An 18,100-nucleotide genomic window follows, 5' to 3' on the forward strand; every position below is an offset into this window, starting at 1 on the left:
GAAGATGGTGGTCCTTCACCCCTGTAGTCCATTATTAATTAATTTAATAGATTTCACAACTCGCCCTGTTTTACAGAAACTTTATTATGAATAGAGTTTTATTCATGGAAGAGTTTTTGTAGTTTCATGTGCGCCACAGTAACTTATTCAGTATTACACCCACACATGCAGATGCGAGGCGAGTGCTGCTTGAATGAAGCGGATGTGAAGGAAGGAGAACAGATGCTTTGTTGTCTCATTCTGCCAATGAAAGATGGAGATGAGGAGGAACAGAAGACCTAATGCTCTCTGTGTGTGGACTTAGGGACTGGGTGGTGGAGAGATGTTGGAATACAAGCCTTAGGGGTTGTGTGTGTGTGTGATGGCTCCCAGTTGGTGAGCAGAGCTCAAGTGCCAAAGAAGAGAAAGGGTCTGACGTAAGCCTGCCAAAAACAGCTGCAAGAGAGACGGAGGAGTGCGTTACGTAGTATGCATGTGAGGGGGCAAGAGATACTGTAGTTAGAGGGAGGACACCCTGAGAGACACTGAGAGGGAGACTTTGAAAGTGGGAGAGAATGTGTGGAAAAGATGGTGTGAGAGACAGGATTCTGTGTTGGAACTGGACGCTAAGACATTGAGCAACAAGGGGACGTCCTTGAGCAGAAGGGACATGTAAAATAAGGAGCAACCTGGACTGAAGACTAAGGAAAACAAGGGCTAAGAAAGTGTAAGAGGAGAAGGAAAAGATATCAAAGGAGGAATAAAGCAAGTAGAATGGGTTGTGTCTTCAGCAAGCAGAGGTGGGTTAAAGAGAGGAATCCCCAGCCCTCAGACCCCCCGAAAACACGAGACATCACAGAGGATGCAGAGATTCTCAGCTTGACAGAGGTACGCATGTGTTTATGTGTGCGGAAGGGGTCATATATAGGTAAGAAGATCTTCCTGCAGTGAGTACAGTGGGTCTGCCTCAATGGTTATGTTTTATGTCTTATGTAAATCATTCAATATTTGGAATCGTTATAGTCAGGGGTTTCAAGTAGGGGTCTGTTGAATTGGGGGTCCATGGAGAATATATGTAAAACATATTTGTATCAACTAATTTTGTAACTAATAATCTGTTTAGCATTATATAATGTAGTAATGTTGATGTACTTTATAAATGTTATAAGAGTAATACTTTACGATAAGGTTACATTCATTAACATTAGATAAATCATTATCGTGAACTAAAAAAACAACTGCAAAAAAACATTTTTATAGCATTTATTAGTCTAGTTTAATGTTAAGTATACTATTGTTCGGTGTTAATTCAAGTTCATTCACAATACAATAATATTCATTTTACACAGCTTGAAATGTTAAAATGTATGATGTAAAAAGAAATTAACAATAATTTAGATTAATAAATTATTTGTTGTTAGTTCTTGATACCAAAATGCATCAACATTTATAAATATATAATATAATATATTTTATATTATTGCAAAATATTAGCATTTATATTATATTACATTCTGTGGTATATTTAAATTGACCATAATTATATAGTTATATTAATAGCTATATAATTATTATATATTATTATATAGTGCTTGGAGTCCCTGGTTTGTCTGACATTCCATAAGAATGTTTATTTTTTTCATCAACATTTCAGGTTAAAGTTTGTATTTTAGGGGATGTCAGCATTCAGTACTCTTTATTAAGTGGTTCTGTTATGATTGTTCATACTGCTGTCACTGCTCAAAATGCAGTTTATTGGACATTGCAAGTGAAAAAGAAGTATGAAGTGTTGCATTCACACACACACGCTCACTCACAGTAACACTTCCATGTCCGTCATTAGGCGGCTAGTTGACTTTTTGGGGTCAGACAACGTTAGTATGTTATGTGTCCTTAGAAAACTAGTTTATAGGACGGAAAATGTACGTAAATAGAATATTTCCACTTCACATAACACACTGTAAGCAGTGACAAAACACTTGCATGACGTGTGTGGTGCTCTTGACATTAAAAAGGAAAATACCGGTATATTCCATAACCACAGAGAAATAGCTAGATTAGCACACCCATGCAAGCATACACACAAACACATAGGTTTCCTAGGGATCCTGTGGTCAGAAAGACTGGTTAAAAATAGACAGTGGAATTCTGGGACGGTAGAAGCATACCTCGGCCTTCCCACCTGCTCCCGTCTTCTCCTGCCTGGAATGTGAGTGTGTATGTGAGTGTAAGAGAATTCCTATTAGCAGGGCCAAAACTATAGTTTCAAAATGTCAGCAGCAACAGTCACAGTGAGAAAACTCTTTTTGTCACTCTCTCTCTCATAGAGCACTTTCAGTTGACATTGGTAGAATTCTAGTAACCTAAACAGTTTTGCACTCCTCGGAGACGAAGAAGTGAGAAGGCATGAGGAGAAAGCTGTGTCTGTGTGTGTTGGATATGTGGAGGGAAATGCTTTATCCATGAGCCAAACTTTGGCTAGAGACAGCGAGAGAGAGAGAGAGAAGGGTGGAGAGCTGAAAAAGTCCTTTATCTAAAACCATAAAATCAAAGTTTTGTTATATCTGTGTTTTATATCTGGTTGCCACAGGCACAGAATATGCAAACATAACCTCTATGAAAGGAGCTTTTGGACTAGTTGATGAATAAACTGCTGTATACGTGTAATAACACACTCTGTTATTGTAGAACAGATATATTTTCCATAAAATCTTTAGACAGATTGCTTGAGGTGGTATACAATTTAAGGAATTAAGCACGAGTCTGCTTATAGCATAGCGATTGTTTACTTATCATTTACAGTCTATAGAATTGTTTACTTATCATTTACAGTCTATAGAAGGCAGCATTGTCAAGGGATAAACCTAACAATGCGCTATGAAGGACTACATTACCTTTCAAAGATTTGGGGTCAGTCATTTTTTAAAGAAATTAATACTTCTATTCAGCAAGGGCACATTCGATTGTTCGAGAGTGACGGTAAAAATTTTTTTTACATTGCTACAAAAGATTTCTATTTCAAATAAATACTGTTCTTTTGAACATTCTATTCATCATGAAAAAAGTCTATCATGGTATTAAGCAGCACAACTGCTTTCTAACATTGATAATAATAAGAAATGTTACTCGAATACTAAATCAGTATATTAGAATGATTTCTGAAGGATCATGCGACTGAAGACTGGAGTAATGGCTGCTGAAAATTCAGCTTTGCCTTCACAGGAAATAATTACATTTTAAAATATATTCAAATAAAAAAAATTAACACAACATTACTGTTTTTATTGTATTTTTTATTAAATGAATGCAGCCCTAGTAAACATAAGATACTTTAAACATTAAAAATCGTACCGACCCCAAAGTATATAAATGTCTTACAAAATGTGTTTTTATAATCATTACTGATGTTTTATCAACAAAATGTTATAAATGCTGTTCACAGATTGAGCTAAAGTTGTTTTTAGTGTTTAGCTGAGTGTGTGTGTGTGTGTGTGTGTGTGTGTGTGTGTGTGTATGTACAGTTATATATATGTATGTATGTATGTATGTGTGTATATATATAATCACTTTGTTTATACCATTCATAATATTTAGTTGATGGCAGTATACCATAGACAGTTTAATTTATAGAAAGAACACCTTTGAATAGAATAGAATAGAGTATGATTATTCAGTGATTGTCAAATCATCCAGCTGTTTTGTGCAAAATCTGGTCATTGTGCCAAAACATTTCAACCATCACAGTACAATTCCACAAAACAAACATGATTTGCATTCATTGCTTTCATATGAGTGAGTGATTTATGCTCTTCATATCACCACAACTGTGGGTGTGATGTGGACATGTGTGCTCAATGCTCTTTAATATCATGTTTGTGGTTGGCAGATGTGATTAGGTTTAGTTCTTGCCAAATGTACGTACATATAGATCCCACAAATTCTGCTACTGTATAATTTTGAGGTCTTTGTGTGTGTGTGTGTGTGTGTGTGTGTGTGTGTGTGTGTGTGTGTGTGTGTGTGTGTGCGCGTGTGTGTGTGTGTGTGCTTACATGTGTAGTTGGGGAAAATGGGTTCACACTCCTTTAAAGAGAGGAACTTCAAGAAGAAACACCACTGTGTTGTCTGCAGACAAGCCCTCGACAGCCATGGCATTTACTGCAGAGGTGAAACATATTTGTTTTTACTACCATGACTTTACATTGACTTCTGTTGTTTATTCTTAGCTAATATTTGCTGATATTTCTGTCCCCAACCCATTTTTAGATTTGAATTAAGACATTTTTATTATGTTTATTAAGCCATTTCCTCATGGGTATCATTAACTGCTCCACAAAATGTAGGTGATTTCAGGTTTTACTATCCATGTGGGACTTTTGGTCCCCACATAGCCAAAACCTCCCCTCCCCCCAAAAACGCATAATGTGCATCAATATTTATTAATGTAATCCACATTTTCTCCTTGCAGAGTGTGAAACTGCAGTGCATAAGAAATGTGAGGAAAAAGTAAGATTCTTTCTCTTACAGCTTTATGCAATTACTACTCTATGCCTTTATTATGAAGTACAGTGGATATGGCTAAACGTTGGCTAAGCAGTGATTAGCACTTGATTTGGCTTTAACCAATACGAAAATGGCAAGAAAAAAAATGCATTTTTATTGTCAATGACTATATGTGTTCTTGTAGCGCCATATGTTCATCTATGATCTTAGTGTCTGCTGGTCTTGTGATGTGTGTCACTCTCAAAAATAGTACAAATAGGTCTAATTCAGATGAGTTATGAACTCGGGTTATCTTTGGTGTTAATAGAAATTGCAATCAGTCACCAAATGCCAACAGTGCATCACATGGATATACACCAGTGTTTCCACACGCTACACACCACAGCTGTTCCTCTCTTTCTCTCATTCTATTTCTTATTATTTCTCCTGCTCCCATTCTTTCTCTTTTATTCTTTCTCTGCACAATAAAACAAATAAATAATCAAACAAACAATGTTCATCAAGCCCAAAAAAACTAAGGCAACAGTTTTCATCTTATGTTTTGAGTTTAATCAATGAACTCCTTATTTTAAGTAAGTGCCTTGCCTGAATGTAAAATGTCAAGTGACAAAACAATGCAGCCATAATTATTCATTACCCAGTGCATGCTCGAAGAAAGATGAATGGCATTAGAATACAAAAACCATTGTTAGTGACTAAAAAAAAGTGCATTATGCAATTCACTATACTAGCTATACTAGTTGGTTTGACTTAAAACAAATATGATACTGGTAACACTTTACAAAAGTTGTTAACATTCATTAATTAGTTAACATGAATGATGAAAATTACTTCTAAATCATTTATAAAGTTCATGTTAATTTATACATGTACAAATACATAATTAAAATTAAATGTTACATCTGTTAATATTTAATGAACTTGAGCTAACATGAACTATGATAATGTTAACAAAATTAATACATACAGTAACAAATGTATTGCTCATTGTTAGGTAATGCATTAACTGTGGAACTTTATTGTTAAGTGTTATCCAATTCAAGTAGTTAATGCATATAACTAACAACTACAATAATAAAACTACAATAATCAAGTACATATTTACAGTTTTAAGCATAATTTTCTTGAACAATTTTTACAGTGCATGCCCTTGTTTGAGAGGGAGAGAGAGAGAGGAAGAGTTGAGTGGGAGCAAGAGAGTAAGAGGATCAGAAAGACATGAGAGCACTTGTGTGTGTGCTATAGGAACTCTAGAAAACTGGACTCATCTGAGAAAGGTACAGACACTTTTCCTTTTTAAAAATGTCATCAAAAGAGGGATTTCATTTTGCTTTTGTCAAATGTAAAATATACTAAGTGTATTTTTCATTTGAGATAGTAGAATCAATTTGTGGTTGTAGTGAGATAAACCTGTTTGCCACAAAGAGAAATACTGTAGAAAAGAGAGAATCAACAATATATGGAATCAAAGTAGAGACAAAAGTGTAACTGACACATGAGAGATACAATCAGGTTAGGTTTATACCTGTGTTTATACCAGCGTTTCATTGTGTCTGCATCACTTGCAATTACTTGTTACCTGCTAAAACAGGATGTAGTTAGTGAACCCCATGTGTTTCCTCATCCCTCATAAGGGATTTGTTTTGTTTGCATTATAATATAATTTCATCATTATGTTATAGTAATATGTCAGCTCCAACTTCCAATAGTTGGATTTTCCAGCAGGGCAATCCTAAATCAGAGCTCAAATAATAAACAAAATTATTTTTACCTCAATTTAAGGCAATGCAGTGAACATTCGTGACTTACATGGCGAAAAATACTATACGAACAGACTCATGATCATATAGAGGCCAGCTGATCATCTGAAATAGAGTGGTGGAAATAGTTCATAAAGCCAGCAGGCATTTCATCCGTCCTGGACGGAGAGATCAGCTGCTTTTGTTTCTCTTTATACATGTGTCTCCACCCTCTGTCCACATCTGCCTCCCTGTTTGTTAGTCTATATCCCAATTTCCAATTGATTTATCCCTCTTGAATATATGGTTACATCTGTGACTGTACATTTAATTGCATATACTAATAAAATGGTATTAAAGCCATATGCAAAGTCATGTGTGTTAGTTCGAGTTAAAATGTTATGTCTAAACTAATTACTGAGAAGGAAGCAAAGTGAATGTGCAAATATGTGCACACACACACACACACTCACAGACGGTGTTAAACAGTACCAGATGTCTCCTGGTGTGATGATAACCTAATGAGGACAGAGAGGATGTCTTAAAATGGAGAGTCACCCAGTGGCCCCAAAGTAACCTAGCTGCATGTGTGTATGTTTAAGAGGCTGGTATGTGTTTCTTATAGGGTCTCTTATGTCTAAACCCTCCAAACCATGTCCCTAATACACACCTTTATCTGTCTGTCTTTTTTCCAGGTCTCTGTCCCCTGGGAAGTTATCTCAGATGCAGTGAGTAATGCTATGAGTTATTATATATGTCTTGTGACTATAGGATCGATACTTAACCCGACATTTAACTGTGAGACCCCAAGCTGCTTTTTAACGAATATCTTAAAAAAAATACTTACCATTGCATCTACATTACATTTATATTAATTAATTTAGCTGAACTGAAATTGAGGGAACTGGCTTAGACTTCATTAAACTGATTATAAACTAAATCTCACTGCGCTGTAAAAATCAGAAGCAACCAGCTTTAGGACATTTTTGAGTTTACTTATGGACAATTGTATTAAATTTTTTATGTAATGTCATCTTTTTGTACATTCAGTAGTACAACTTTTTAAATAGAGTTTGTTTGACAAAATGGAAGTTGGATTATTTTCCAATGTGTCCTGAATGAGAAATGTAACATTGCTAATGTTTGTGGTCTCAGCGACCCCAGGTATTAAACATAAATAGATGCAATGCATTTTTCAAATGATTTTCTGATTGATATCCACTCCTGTCCTTCTTCTTCTTTTTTTTTTTTACTATGTATTTTTGCTGGGGTCAAATAAACTTCAAGAAAAAACAATGTAATTATATTAGATAATAGTGATATTTTTTAAAAGTGCATGCCTGCTTCGGTAAGCTTTAGTCATTTATTTCTGCTGGGATATCAGAGGAACATATTAAAGGGGTCATATGATGCGATTTAAATTTTTACTTTCTCTTTGGAGTGTTACAAGCTCTTGGTGCATAAAGAAGATCTGTCTCAAATCCAAAGAGATATTCTTTATAAAAGTTGAGTCAACCACGCCTACCTAAAATGGCTCGTTCTAACACGTACCCACATATCTACGTCACTATGTGGGAAGATTTGCATAACGCCGCCCAAATGTTCACACAAAGAAAGAAGGCATAACTTTTATTCTCGCTATAGTAATGTGTTTTTTTAACCTTAAACCGCATAAACACATTTCATTACACCAAATACACAAAATAATGTTCTTTTTAGCAACATCATATGACCCCTTTAAAACAATTTGAAGGGAAATAGAAGGATAATTTTCAAATGACCATTATTTTTTACAAGGGCATAATTGGAGACAAACATAAAAAGAGCCATTATTATGAGAAAAGGAAGGTTAAAGGAATTACTAAGTATGTTTGATGTATTGCAGTTTAAAAGCAATGTCTGTACCATGTCTGCCTGCTTTTTATTAATGTTTTTTTTATTATTATTCTGATCTTCCTAGCCCCCATTTCAAAACCAGATGAACATTCCTCCCAGGTAAGGGCAAATTTCATAAAGCTAACTCTGAATGACAGAGCAACATCATTATGTATTTTAAGAAAAAGTAAAACCCAAAAGTAAAAATCTGTCATCACTCACGTTCAGTTTGTTTGAAAATCATCCCGGTTAGGATGACATTTCTTATTTCTCAAGTGTACTGCTCCTTAAATTAGCATATGTTTGTATTTGAGTGTGACTACCTTGTGTTTGTGGTGTGTTTCACAGTAGAGACAAAATGGAGAGTGTTATGGAGAAGTTAATAGGCAGTCATTATGACTTCGACCTGACATACATAACTGAGTGTATCATCTCTGTCCTCTATCTGTCTGACCTGGAAGACCAGCGTTACAGTGCTAACCTTAAGGATGTGGCGGCCATGTTGAAATCTAAACATCAAGACAAGTTCTTGGTCAGTTGTATTTCTGTTTAAAATCATTGCTGAGATCTAAAGCCATATGAATTAGCACACTTATATCTCTTTTACTTCTCCTCAGCTTATAAATCTGTCAGAGAAACGTCATGACATCTGCAGGCTAAATCCAAAGGTATCTTCTTGCTGTTTTATTAAAAACAGCTTTATATGTAATATTTCATTAGCTAGATTTGCAAGCAAATTAATTTAAAAGTCACTCTATGGCTTGTTTTGATGTATGCCTCTGTTTCTGTATTTCTGGGATGACCCATTCCCCTGCCTCAGGTTGAGGAGTTTGGATGGCCTGATCTACATGCCCCATCCCTCAATAAAATATGTGCTGTGTGCAAAACCATGGAGAACTGGCTTAACTCTGACCCCCAGAACGTGGCTGTACTGCACTGCAAGGTTGAGATCAGAAGTTATTTGATATTTAATATATAAGAGCTAAAAGTGTCTAAATGTCATCAGTCTTATTAAAGGAATAGATCATCCAAAAATGAGATTCTGTCACCATTTACTTACTCCAAAGTCATTCCAAACTCATATGACTGCCTTTCTAATGGAAAAGTTTAGACTAATGTACTGTCTTTTCCTTGCAGTAACAATCAATTGGTACTAAAGCTACAGAAAGCACTATAAAAGTGGGATAAAAGTAGTCCATACAACTTTCAATCCTTCCCTCTAGTGGGCTGTTAAACTCTGTGACCAGATAAGAGTCAGCGAGTTGAACTTAACCAAATCAGTCTGATCCAACACATAATCTTGTAAATCGGGACAGAATTGAAATTTTCATGTCATAGAAAGCATGACCCAAAATTAGTATTAGTTGTATATTTTTTCTTCTCTGTCGGTCTTCCTTTTTCTCTACCTGTCACTTTCTCAGGGAAACAAAGGAAAAAAAGGGGTGATTGTGGCAGCTTACATGCACTATAGCAAGATATCAGCTGGGTATTTACACACACACATTCACATGCATGAATTAGTTTTTCACTGGGTACACCATACTTTTTTTTGTTTTGTTTTTTGAAAGAAATTAAGTTTTATTCAGCAAGGAATCATTAAATTAATCAAAAGTGACAGTAAAGGCATTTATAATGTTACAAAAGATTTTTGTTTCAAATAAGTGCCATTTTTTGAGCTTTTCCATCACTGAAATAAATGATATTTTAAAATATATTAAATAGAAAACATCTATTCTTTATTCTAAACCGCTGTCTTAACTGTATTTTTGATCAAATAAATGCAGCCTTGGTGAACATAAGAGACTTCTTCCAAAATCATTAAAAACTCTTAAGCAGTGCCTTTCGGGAGAATTCTAGTTTAATTATACTTGACTCTTTCTGTGTGTCTGTGTGCAGGGCAGATCAGGCTCTCTCGACAGTTGCTATGAGGAAATTTTGTAAGGATAAAATCTCTTCCTCTCTTCAGCCATCTCAGAACAGGTACGACCAAACTTTATTTCTGTTTGTTCCAGAATAACGTGTTCTAGTTTGGTCATGATCTCTCTGTCATTGCAGGTATATATATTATTTTGCCGGTCTTCTCTCGGGTTCAATAAAGATGAACAGCTCCCCTCTTTTCCTGCATCAAATTCATATTCCCGCTTTGCTCAACTACCAGTCAGGAGGAGGTACACAACACGTTCAATCATACCCAGGCCTTATTTTGTATTTTCTGAACTGATTTTGGGGAAAAGACAGAAATCTGTATGGATGTTTTAAATTTGAAAATGTGTTGAAGTGGTAGTTGAAGCCAAAATGAAATCATAATTTACTCACCCTCATGATGTTCCAAACCTGTACTTTCTTCTTTCATACAGGTTTGGAATGACATGAGAGTGAGAAAATGATGACAGAATTTTCATTTTTAGGTGAACTATACCTTTCATTGTGTTTCCTCATATTATCCATTGCATTTTGCAGGTTACTCTCCCTTTTTGAAGATCTATCAGACGTTGCAGCTGGTCTATTCTTCAGGCAAATAGTAAGTGGGTCTGTTTTATCAGTCTCATTAAGTTTGAGATGTTTTTCAGAGCTGTGACATGGTGGTCACAGCGTGCGGTCTCGACCCTGCAAAAATAAACATCTTGTTGGTTTAAGCTGCTCAAAGCTGGTTTAAGATGATCTTAAGTTCTGGCTAAAATGGTGTAGTTAATCTCTCAGCCATGCCATGCTGATTTGGCTGGTCAACAAGCTGGTCTCCCAGACTGTCCAGCTGAAAAGTGTCCAAAACCCCTCTAAATCCAGCTAAAAGACCTGCCTGACCAGTTCTGGCTTGCAGTGTATCCAAATTACATTTCCCCTCTCTTCTTTTCATCATGTCATGTCCTTTCTTGACTGTACTATAAAAAAAAAAGTAAGATGTCATACTTTGCCAACTTGTTTTTGTTTGTGTTACAGTGATATTCAGGGCCCTAACAGTAAGACGCTGTGTGTGAATATTGAACCAGCTCTACTGCTGAAGGGAGACATCCTGGTAAGAACACTCATACATTTAAGAAGAATACATACATTCTTGTTATGTTAGACTCTCCTATAACCTCTTCACTAGCCATTGCTTTGAAGGGAGAACATATTTTAAAAAACATAATCACATGGTTGGTGATGGTTTACCTAAAAATTCTGTCATAATATACTCACCCTCTTGTCATTCCAAACCCATAAGCCTTTGGTTAATCTGTGAAACACATTTTTGATGAAACCTAGGAGAAACCTAAGGTTTCTGTCCCTCCTTTGAAAGTCCAGGTAGCTCAAATTTAGAAGATCCAAAAAGGTCTTAATGGTGCCGTAAAATAAATCCATATGAATTAAATGTTTTTTTTCCAAGCCTTGTGAAGAGATATGATCACTTTACATGATGAACAGATTGAATTTAGCCTTTTATTCATATGTAAACATATATACATAGAGCGAATCACACATGGTAGACAGCTCAGATGTACTTGTGTGCACACACATTTCGGCTGTGATTTGCTCTTTGTATACGTGTTGATCATTGTTTAGATGTAAATAAAAGCCCGAATTAAATCTGGTCATCATATAAAACGACTGTATCTCTTCACAAGGATTGGATTAAATCACTTGATTCATATGGATTTGTTTTATGATGCTATATAACTTTTTTTTTAGATCTTTTATGTTTTGGTTACTTGGACTTTCAATGAAGAGACAGAAATTAAAAATCATTAAAAATATATTCATGTTTCAAGGATTAACTGAAGACTTATGGGTTTGTATTGATATATGGGTGATTAAATGATGACAGAGTTTTAATTTTTGGGTGAATCTCTTAATGATAAAAAGGGTTAAACACTCATAAGAATATCATAGACACTTGGGCCATTAACCACCTAGCAACCAACTAGAATACCCTCTCATCTGCATAGCAACACTTTTATAACTTGTATTACCACAAAAGCACCACATTTTCTTCAGTAAAAATTTTCTTCTTACTGTCTTTTCTTTAGGTGAAGTGTTATCACCGTCTCTCAGATGTGGCGAAGAGAGAATGTGTGTGCACACATTTCGGCTGTGATTTGCTCTTTGTATACGTGTTGATCATTGTTTAGATGTAAATAAAAGCCCGAATTAAATCTGGTCATCATATAAAACGACTGTATCTCTTCACAAGGATTGGATTAAATCACTTGATTCATATGGATTTGTTTTATGATGCTATATAACTTTTTTTTAGATCTTTTATGTTTTGGTTACTTGGACTTTCAATGAAGAGACAGAAATTAAAAATCATTCAAAATATATTCATGTTTCAAGGATTAACTGAAGACTTATGGGTTTGTATTGATATATGGGTGATTAAATGATGACAGAGTTTTAATTTTTGGGTGAATCTCTTAATGATAAAAAGGGTTAAACACTCATAAGAATATCATAGACACTTGGGCCATTAACCACCTAGCAACCAACTAGAATACCCTCTCATCTGCATAGCAACACTTTTATAACTTGTATTACCACAAAAGCACCACATTTTCTTCAGTAAAAATTTTCTTCTTACTGTCTTTTCTTTAGGTGAAGTGTTATCACCGTCTCTCAGATGTGGCGAAGAGAGAATGTGTGTTCAGAGTCCAGTTTCACACTTGTAGTGTTCATGGGTCTCAGCTTGATTTTGGCAAAGGAGAACTTGACCATGCTTGCACAGGTAAACCTACCAGCACTGCTTGTTTGACTGCCCCCTCCATTGCCTCGGCTTGACAGAAGGAGAGGAATAAAGTGTGTTTTCTGTGTTATGATTCTGATTCGTGTTTGTGTATAGATGACCGTTTCCCTGCAGACGCCACAGTGGAGTTGCTGTTTTCTTTGGGTCCGCAAAGGAGAGGTACACATCTATCAAGTGCACTTTTTCACCATCCCTTCCTCTATTAGCTCTATCCTAATGTTGTATGTGTGTGTTTTGTGTGTCTTTTGAGGTGGAGAGGTGCAGGGAAATGAGCCGGGAGTGTCTGTGGATTATGGCACCGCAGATCCTATTGTGCGCTGGGACTCGTATGAGAACTTTAACATTCACCATGAGGATAGTGTTGAGAGTATGTGCACTCAGTCTAGCCCAAAATTTTATGTATCCTTGCTGAATAATGAATTAATCTTCATTTCCTTAAAAAAAAGATCTTACTGACCCCAGACTTTTGAATAATAGTGTACATTTAAACAAAAAATACAATAAATACAACTAATAAAACAATTTATATACTGTATCTGAGTCAAAACATAGTGATGAACAAAAATATCAAATAGGGTTCAAATTAATCAAATATTCTTTTTTTTTTTTTGAGAATCATTTATTTGAGGAGGTCCCCCTTAGTCAAGATTCTGGGACTAAAAAAAACTAATACATTTTTCATACACTCCATATTAATGTGACTGTAAATAATAAGTTTTGTCTATGTATTTTCCTATGATCTGTAGATATCTGTCACACACGTGGGCCTTTGGACGGTAGTCTGTATGCTCAAGTGAAGAAGCGTCGAGCACCAGGCTCCAGTCCCAGTGGATGGTCGACTTCCGTAAAAACCTCCACACATTCACCCAGTCATTCCTCCTCTACCCCCATTCATCTCTCCATCCAGCCTCTCTCGCTCAGCAAAGATGCAAGTCGCTCCTCAGCACCACCTGAATTCCCCTCTCCTCTTCTAAGAGAGAAGGACGAAGACAGGGAAAGACACAGAGAAACCGCAATTCTTGACAATGGCAACTGCTCTCCCATGAGACCCGTTCAGTCTTGTTATGGTCACCTGTATTCCCACACATTCTGTGACCCAGAGCTGACCAACCCTCAAGCACTTCCACAAATGCGCCATCCCAAACACCACACACTTCCCTGCAGCCGCTCCGCCCTGGTGCCAGTCCGAGACTCGTGTGTATCCCAGCCGGATCTTTTATGGGAGAGAGGGCGATGTCTGCACCATCCCTGCCCAGAAACCGTCAGGCACATGTACTCATATCCCACTCACGAAACCCACCTTCTTTCTCCACTTTGTCACTCACAGTCCTCCCATTCCCACACACTTCCTGCACAGACACGTGCATTCTACTCTGGGGAGGCATGTCCTGTGTTCCATTGCTCTGCCCTCCCTCAGGGCCACGCCCACATCCCTTCTTCTCTGTCTCCTACTCAGTCACTGCTCTCCAGTTCATACCGAGAATTACATTACAGCACGACTCCGCCGACATCGTGCTCCTGCAGGGACTGTTCTCGCTTACGAGAGGACGTTGCCCTTCATTCTTTACGAGGCAGAGCGATAGAAGCACTCCCTTGGTCTAGAGAGACAGAATTTGGGATTAGGAGGGAGGGGCCTGTGCACTGGAGGGATGAAAGGGCAGAGTCTCATTGGGAAGGAGCTCAAGAGGCCGAATATTGGCGGCGCAAAATAGCAATGTCACCAGTAACGTTATCATACAGACATTGCCACACTGTACCAAAACAAGACCAAGCTATATATGTTACAGACACCCAACCCGAACATATTACCCCAATCAGTCCATATCCCAGCCCCCAAAGCAGTGGCTACCACAGCCCTCATCCACCCTGTCCTTGGTCTCCACAACCATTCAGAGAGAGTCCTGGATACACCTCCATCAGTCATTCCCTAAACTCCTCCCCCATTGCTCTCACTCCATCTCCAAAACGAGCCAGTCCCAACAATGCTTCAGCTGAAGAGAGTCAGCATAGCATTAATGGTAATCACATTGACTCAATTTAGCCAATAAATTACAGCTAACAAACAATGCATTCCTAAAACAACTTTTGATAACACTTCACAATAAGATTCATTAGTTAACGTTAATTATTGCACTAACTAATTTTAATTAACAATGAGCAATACATTTGTTACAGTATTTATTAATCTTAATGTTAACATTAATTAATAAAAGCATTGTTATAGTTGATGTTAGCTCAGGTCCATTAATTAATATTAACAGATAAAACTTTTGATTTTAATAATGTATTAGTAAATGTTAAAATTTAATATGAACTTCATGTTAACTAATGTTCATGTTAGTTCATGTTAACTAATGTTAACACATGGAATCTTATTGTAAAGTGTTATCAAACATTTGTTTCAAATAAACGCTGTTCTTTTGATCTTGCTATTCATCAAAATATCCTGAAACAAAATGTATCACAGTTTCCACAAAAATATTAAGCAGCACAAATGTTTTCATCATTAATAATAACAAGAAATGTTTTTTAAACACCAAATCTGTATATTAGAATGTATTCTGAAGGATTGTGTGACACGGAAGACTGGAGAAATTAAGCTTTGTCATCACATGAATAAATTACATTTTAAAATATATCAAAATCGAAAATAGTTATTTTAAATTGCAATAATATTTCACAATATTAGTGTTTTTTTTATCAAATAAGTGCAGCCTTGGTGATCATGAGCATTTAAAAATCGTACTGACCCCAAACTTTTAAACAGTAATGTATATTTAAAGAGATAATTCACCAAAATTTTAAACCTCTGTTCATCACTCTCAAGTTGCCCAAACCAGTATTGTTTTGTTGTTGTTGTTTTTTCGTGAAACACAAAAGGAGATATTTTGTAGAATGTACACAGTTCTTTCCTATACACAAAATTCGTTGGTGATTGATACTGTCAAGCTTTAAAAGGGACAGAAAAATACCATAAATGTAACATTTAGTTTTAGTTTATGCAACATTTATTTTTAGTTCAGCTTTTTTCTCTTTCCTAATCTAATCTATCGTTCATTCTATTTTGTGTTTTTTGTAGATGGTCATATTAAGGTTTTAGATGCTGATAAAAGTCACATTGAGGCCCTTTCACCTCCTAGGTAATTGTTAATTCATGTACATTGATATCTTGTTAATCTCTCAGCAACAGTTAATTTTGATATTTGAACATTGATTTGAATGTGATATCAACTAAATTCTTCTGCGTATTCTAACAGCAGACCAATGGAGTTGGTAGAACCAATAAAAAGCAAAGTTCTTGAAAGTAGAACGTTCCCTGGGTCTCTGATCACTGTTGTCTCGGCTATCAGTGGCGCAGAGGAAAATACAAAGAAAACACCCATCACAGATTCTACATCTAACACCACTCTCATTAGTAACCCACCGTCATCCAAGGTTGTGGAGTCAGTGCAGGTACAAACGCACAACCCCAAACCTCTCAACACCAGCATCCTAGAATCAGAGCAGGATAAAGTGGAGTGCCCCGGCTCATGCTACACCTCAACTTCAACCTCAACAAGTCCTCAACCTCCTCTTTGCTCTTCAGAGAGAAGCTCTGCTTCTGAATTCCCTTCATTTAACATAAATGCTGAAAGGCAAAGCCTGACAACCTTGACCGACCACAATGAGGAAAGCAGCAACAGTGACTTGACTGCATCGTCCCCTGACCCTGATGGCTACGTCACACCCTCATTCCCTATAGCATCATACAGCTACCCTCTTCTGACGGTGCATCATGTACCCTATACAGGCTATACTGAGATTACCATCCCGGCCTCCTTACCCCAACCTCCTTTCCCTGAAAAACAACACACATCCCCCCTTCAGAACGTGTCTGAATGCATTGGCGCTTCCTCAATAAAGTCAGCTGGAAAACCTTTGACTTCCTCTGCCCAGTTCCATGTGTCCTTCTCCACTACTACCAATGAATTGCCTCCCACGTCTAAATGCCCCTCTAGTGGCATGGTGGAGCCAGAGATCCGACTTAGCTCAAAGTTTGTTCAAGACAGCTCCAAGTACTGGTACAAACCTGGTATCGCCAGAGACCAGGGTGAGAATTGCTTTCATTATTTATATTTATGCAATTGGCAGATGTTGTGGGCCTATATGCATTCTTTGCCATTCGGACCCATGACATTAACATTACTAGCCCTATGCGCTAAAGTTTTACTATTGTATACTATTAGTAGTGCACAATATATCAGTACTTTTAGAATTTTTTTAAATTTATTTTATTGGTATTGATTGATAATAGATATTTAATTGTACATGATCATTTTCCATATATCTACATTTAGATTACATTTGCTGTTATCCAACTCATCTAAAGTCAATCTTTAAAAACACTAATCATTTAGTCAAAGTAATTGATTTTAGTTATTTCAGTTTTTTTTAGCTGTTAAGACAAAATATGCAATTTAAGGCAACGCTTTAGTTTAGGAACAAATTCTCACTATTGACTATTAGCATGTATATTACTAGCATTATTTTTTACTTATAACGTATATATTAATGCCTTATTCTGCATGACCATGTTTTAGATCCCTTAATCCTATACCTACACTTAACAACTACCTTACTAACTATTAATAAGCAGCAAATTAGGAGTTTATAAGGCAAAAGTCATAGTTAATTGAATTGGTCCCCAAACTAAAATGTGACAGAATTTTTGTATCTGCTTTTTGTAAGTTATTGGTAATTGAATGACAATAATTATCGATTTATCGTATTGGCCTGAATTGTAACCAATGTGATGTGTATGAATAAATATCCAAATATATATATATAATAGATTTAAATATAAATAAAAATATATAATAAATAGATACTCAGTGTTCAACTGTATTGTTACTTTTCTAAGCGACCATCTGTCAGGGATCTGGAAGGAGGACCCAATTGCAGTGAGTGTAACAAGGGTTTATTGACAAAACAGATCAATACAAAAGGGTTGTGAGGTGCACAGGTGATACCACAACAGGAACACACCATAAACAGATAGCTAGGGAAGGCCACTGGAACAGCCTCAGACATCAACTGGCAGAATACTACAGCAGAGGTGGCAAGACCAGGCCGGGAGAGAGACCAGAGCAAGGCACCAGAGAGCTGAGCTCAGATACTTGTTGACCATAAACTCTGAAGCACCCCCAGACACCAGGCAAGGGAACCAGTGGACAGGAACAGGTCAGGACAGGAACTCTAACACCACAACAAGACAAAGCATAGCTCCACAGAAACACAAATTACTCCAAGA

General features: G+C 36.6%; 1 pseudogene; it reads left to right on the forward strand.

Moving 5' to 3' along the window:
• The first annotated feature begins 446 nt into the window (after positions 1-446).
• LOC107582717 (tensin-2-like) overlaps positions 447-18,100 on the forward strand; it is a 23,641-nt pseudogene continuing 5,987 nt past the window's right edge.

The sequence above is a fragment of the Sinocyclocheilus grahami genome, unplaced genomic scaffold (assembly GCF_001515645.1).
Source record: "Sinocyclocheilus grahami isolate Dianchi unplaced genomic scaffold, SAMN03320097.WGS_v1.1 scaffold47.1, whole genome shotgun sequence".
NCBI classification, from domain to species: domain Eukaryota; kingdom Metazoa; phylum Chordata; class Actinopteri; order Cypriniformes; family Cyprinidae; genus Sinocyclocheilus; species Sinocyclocheilus grahami.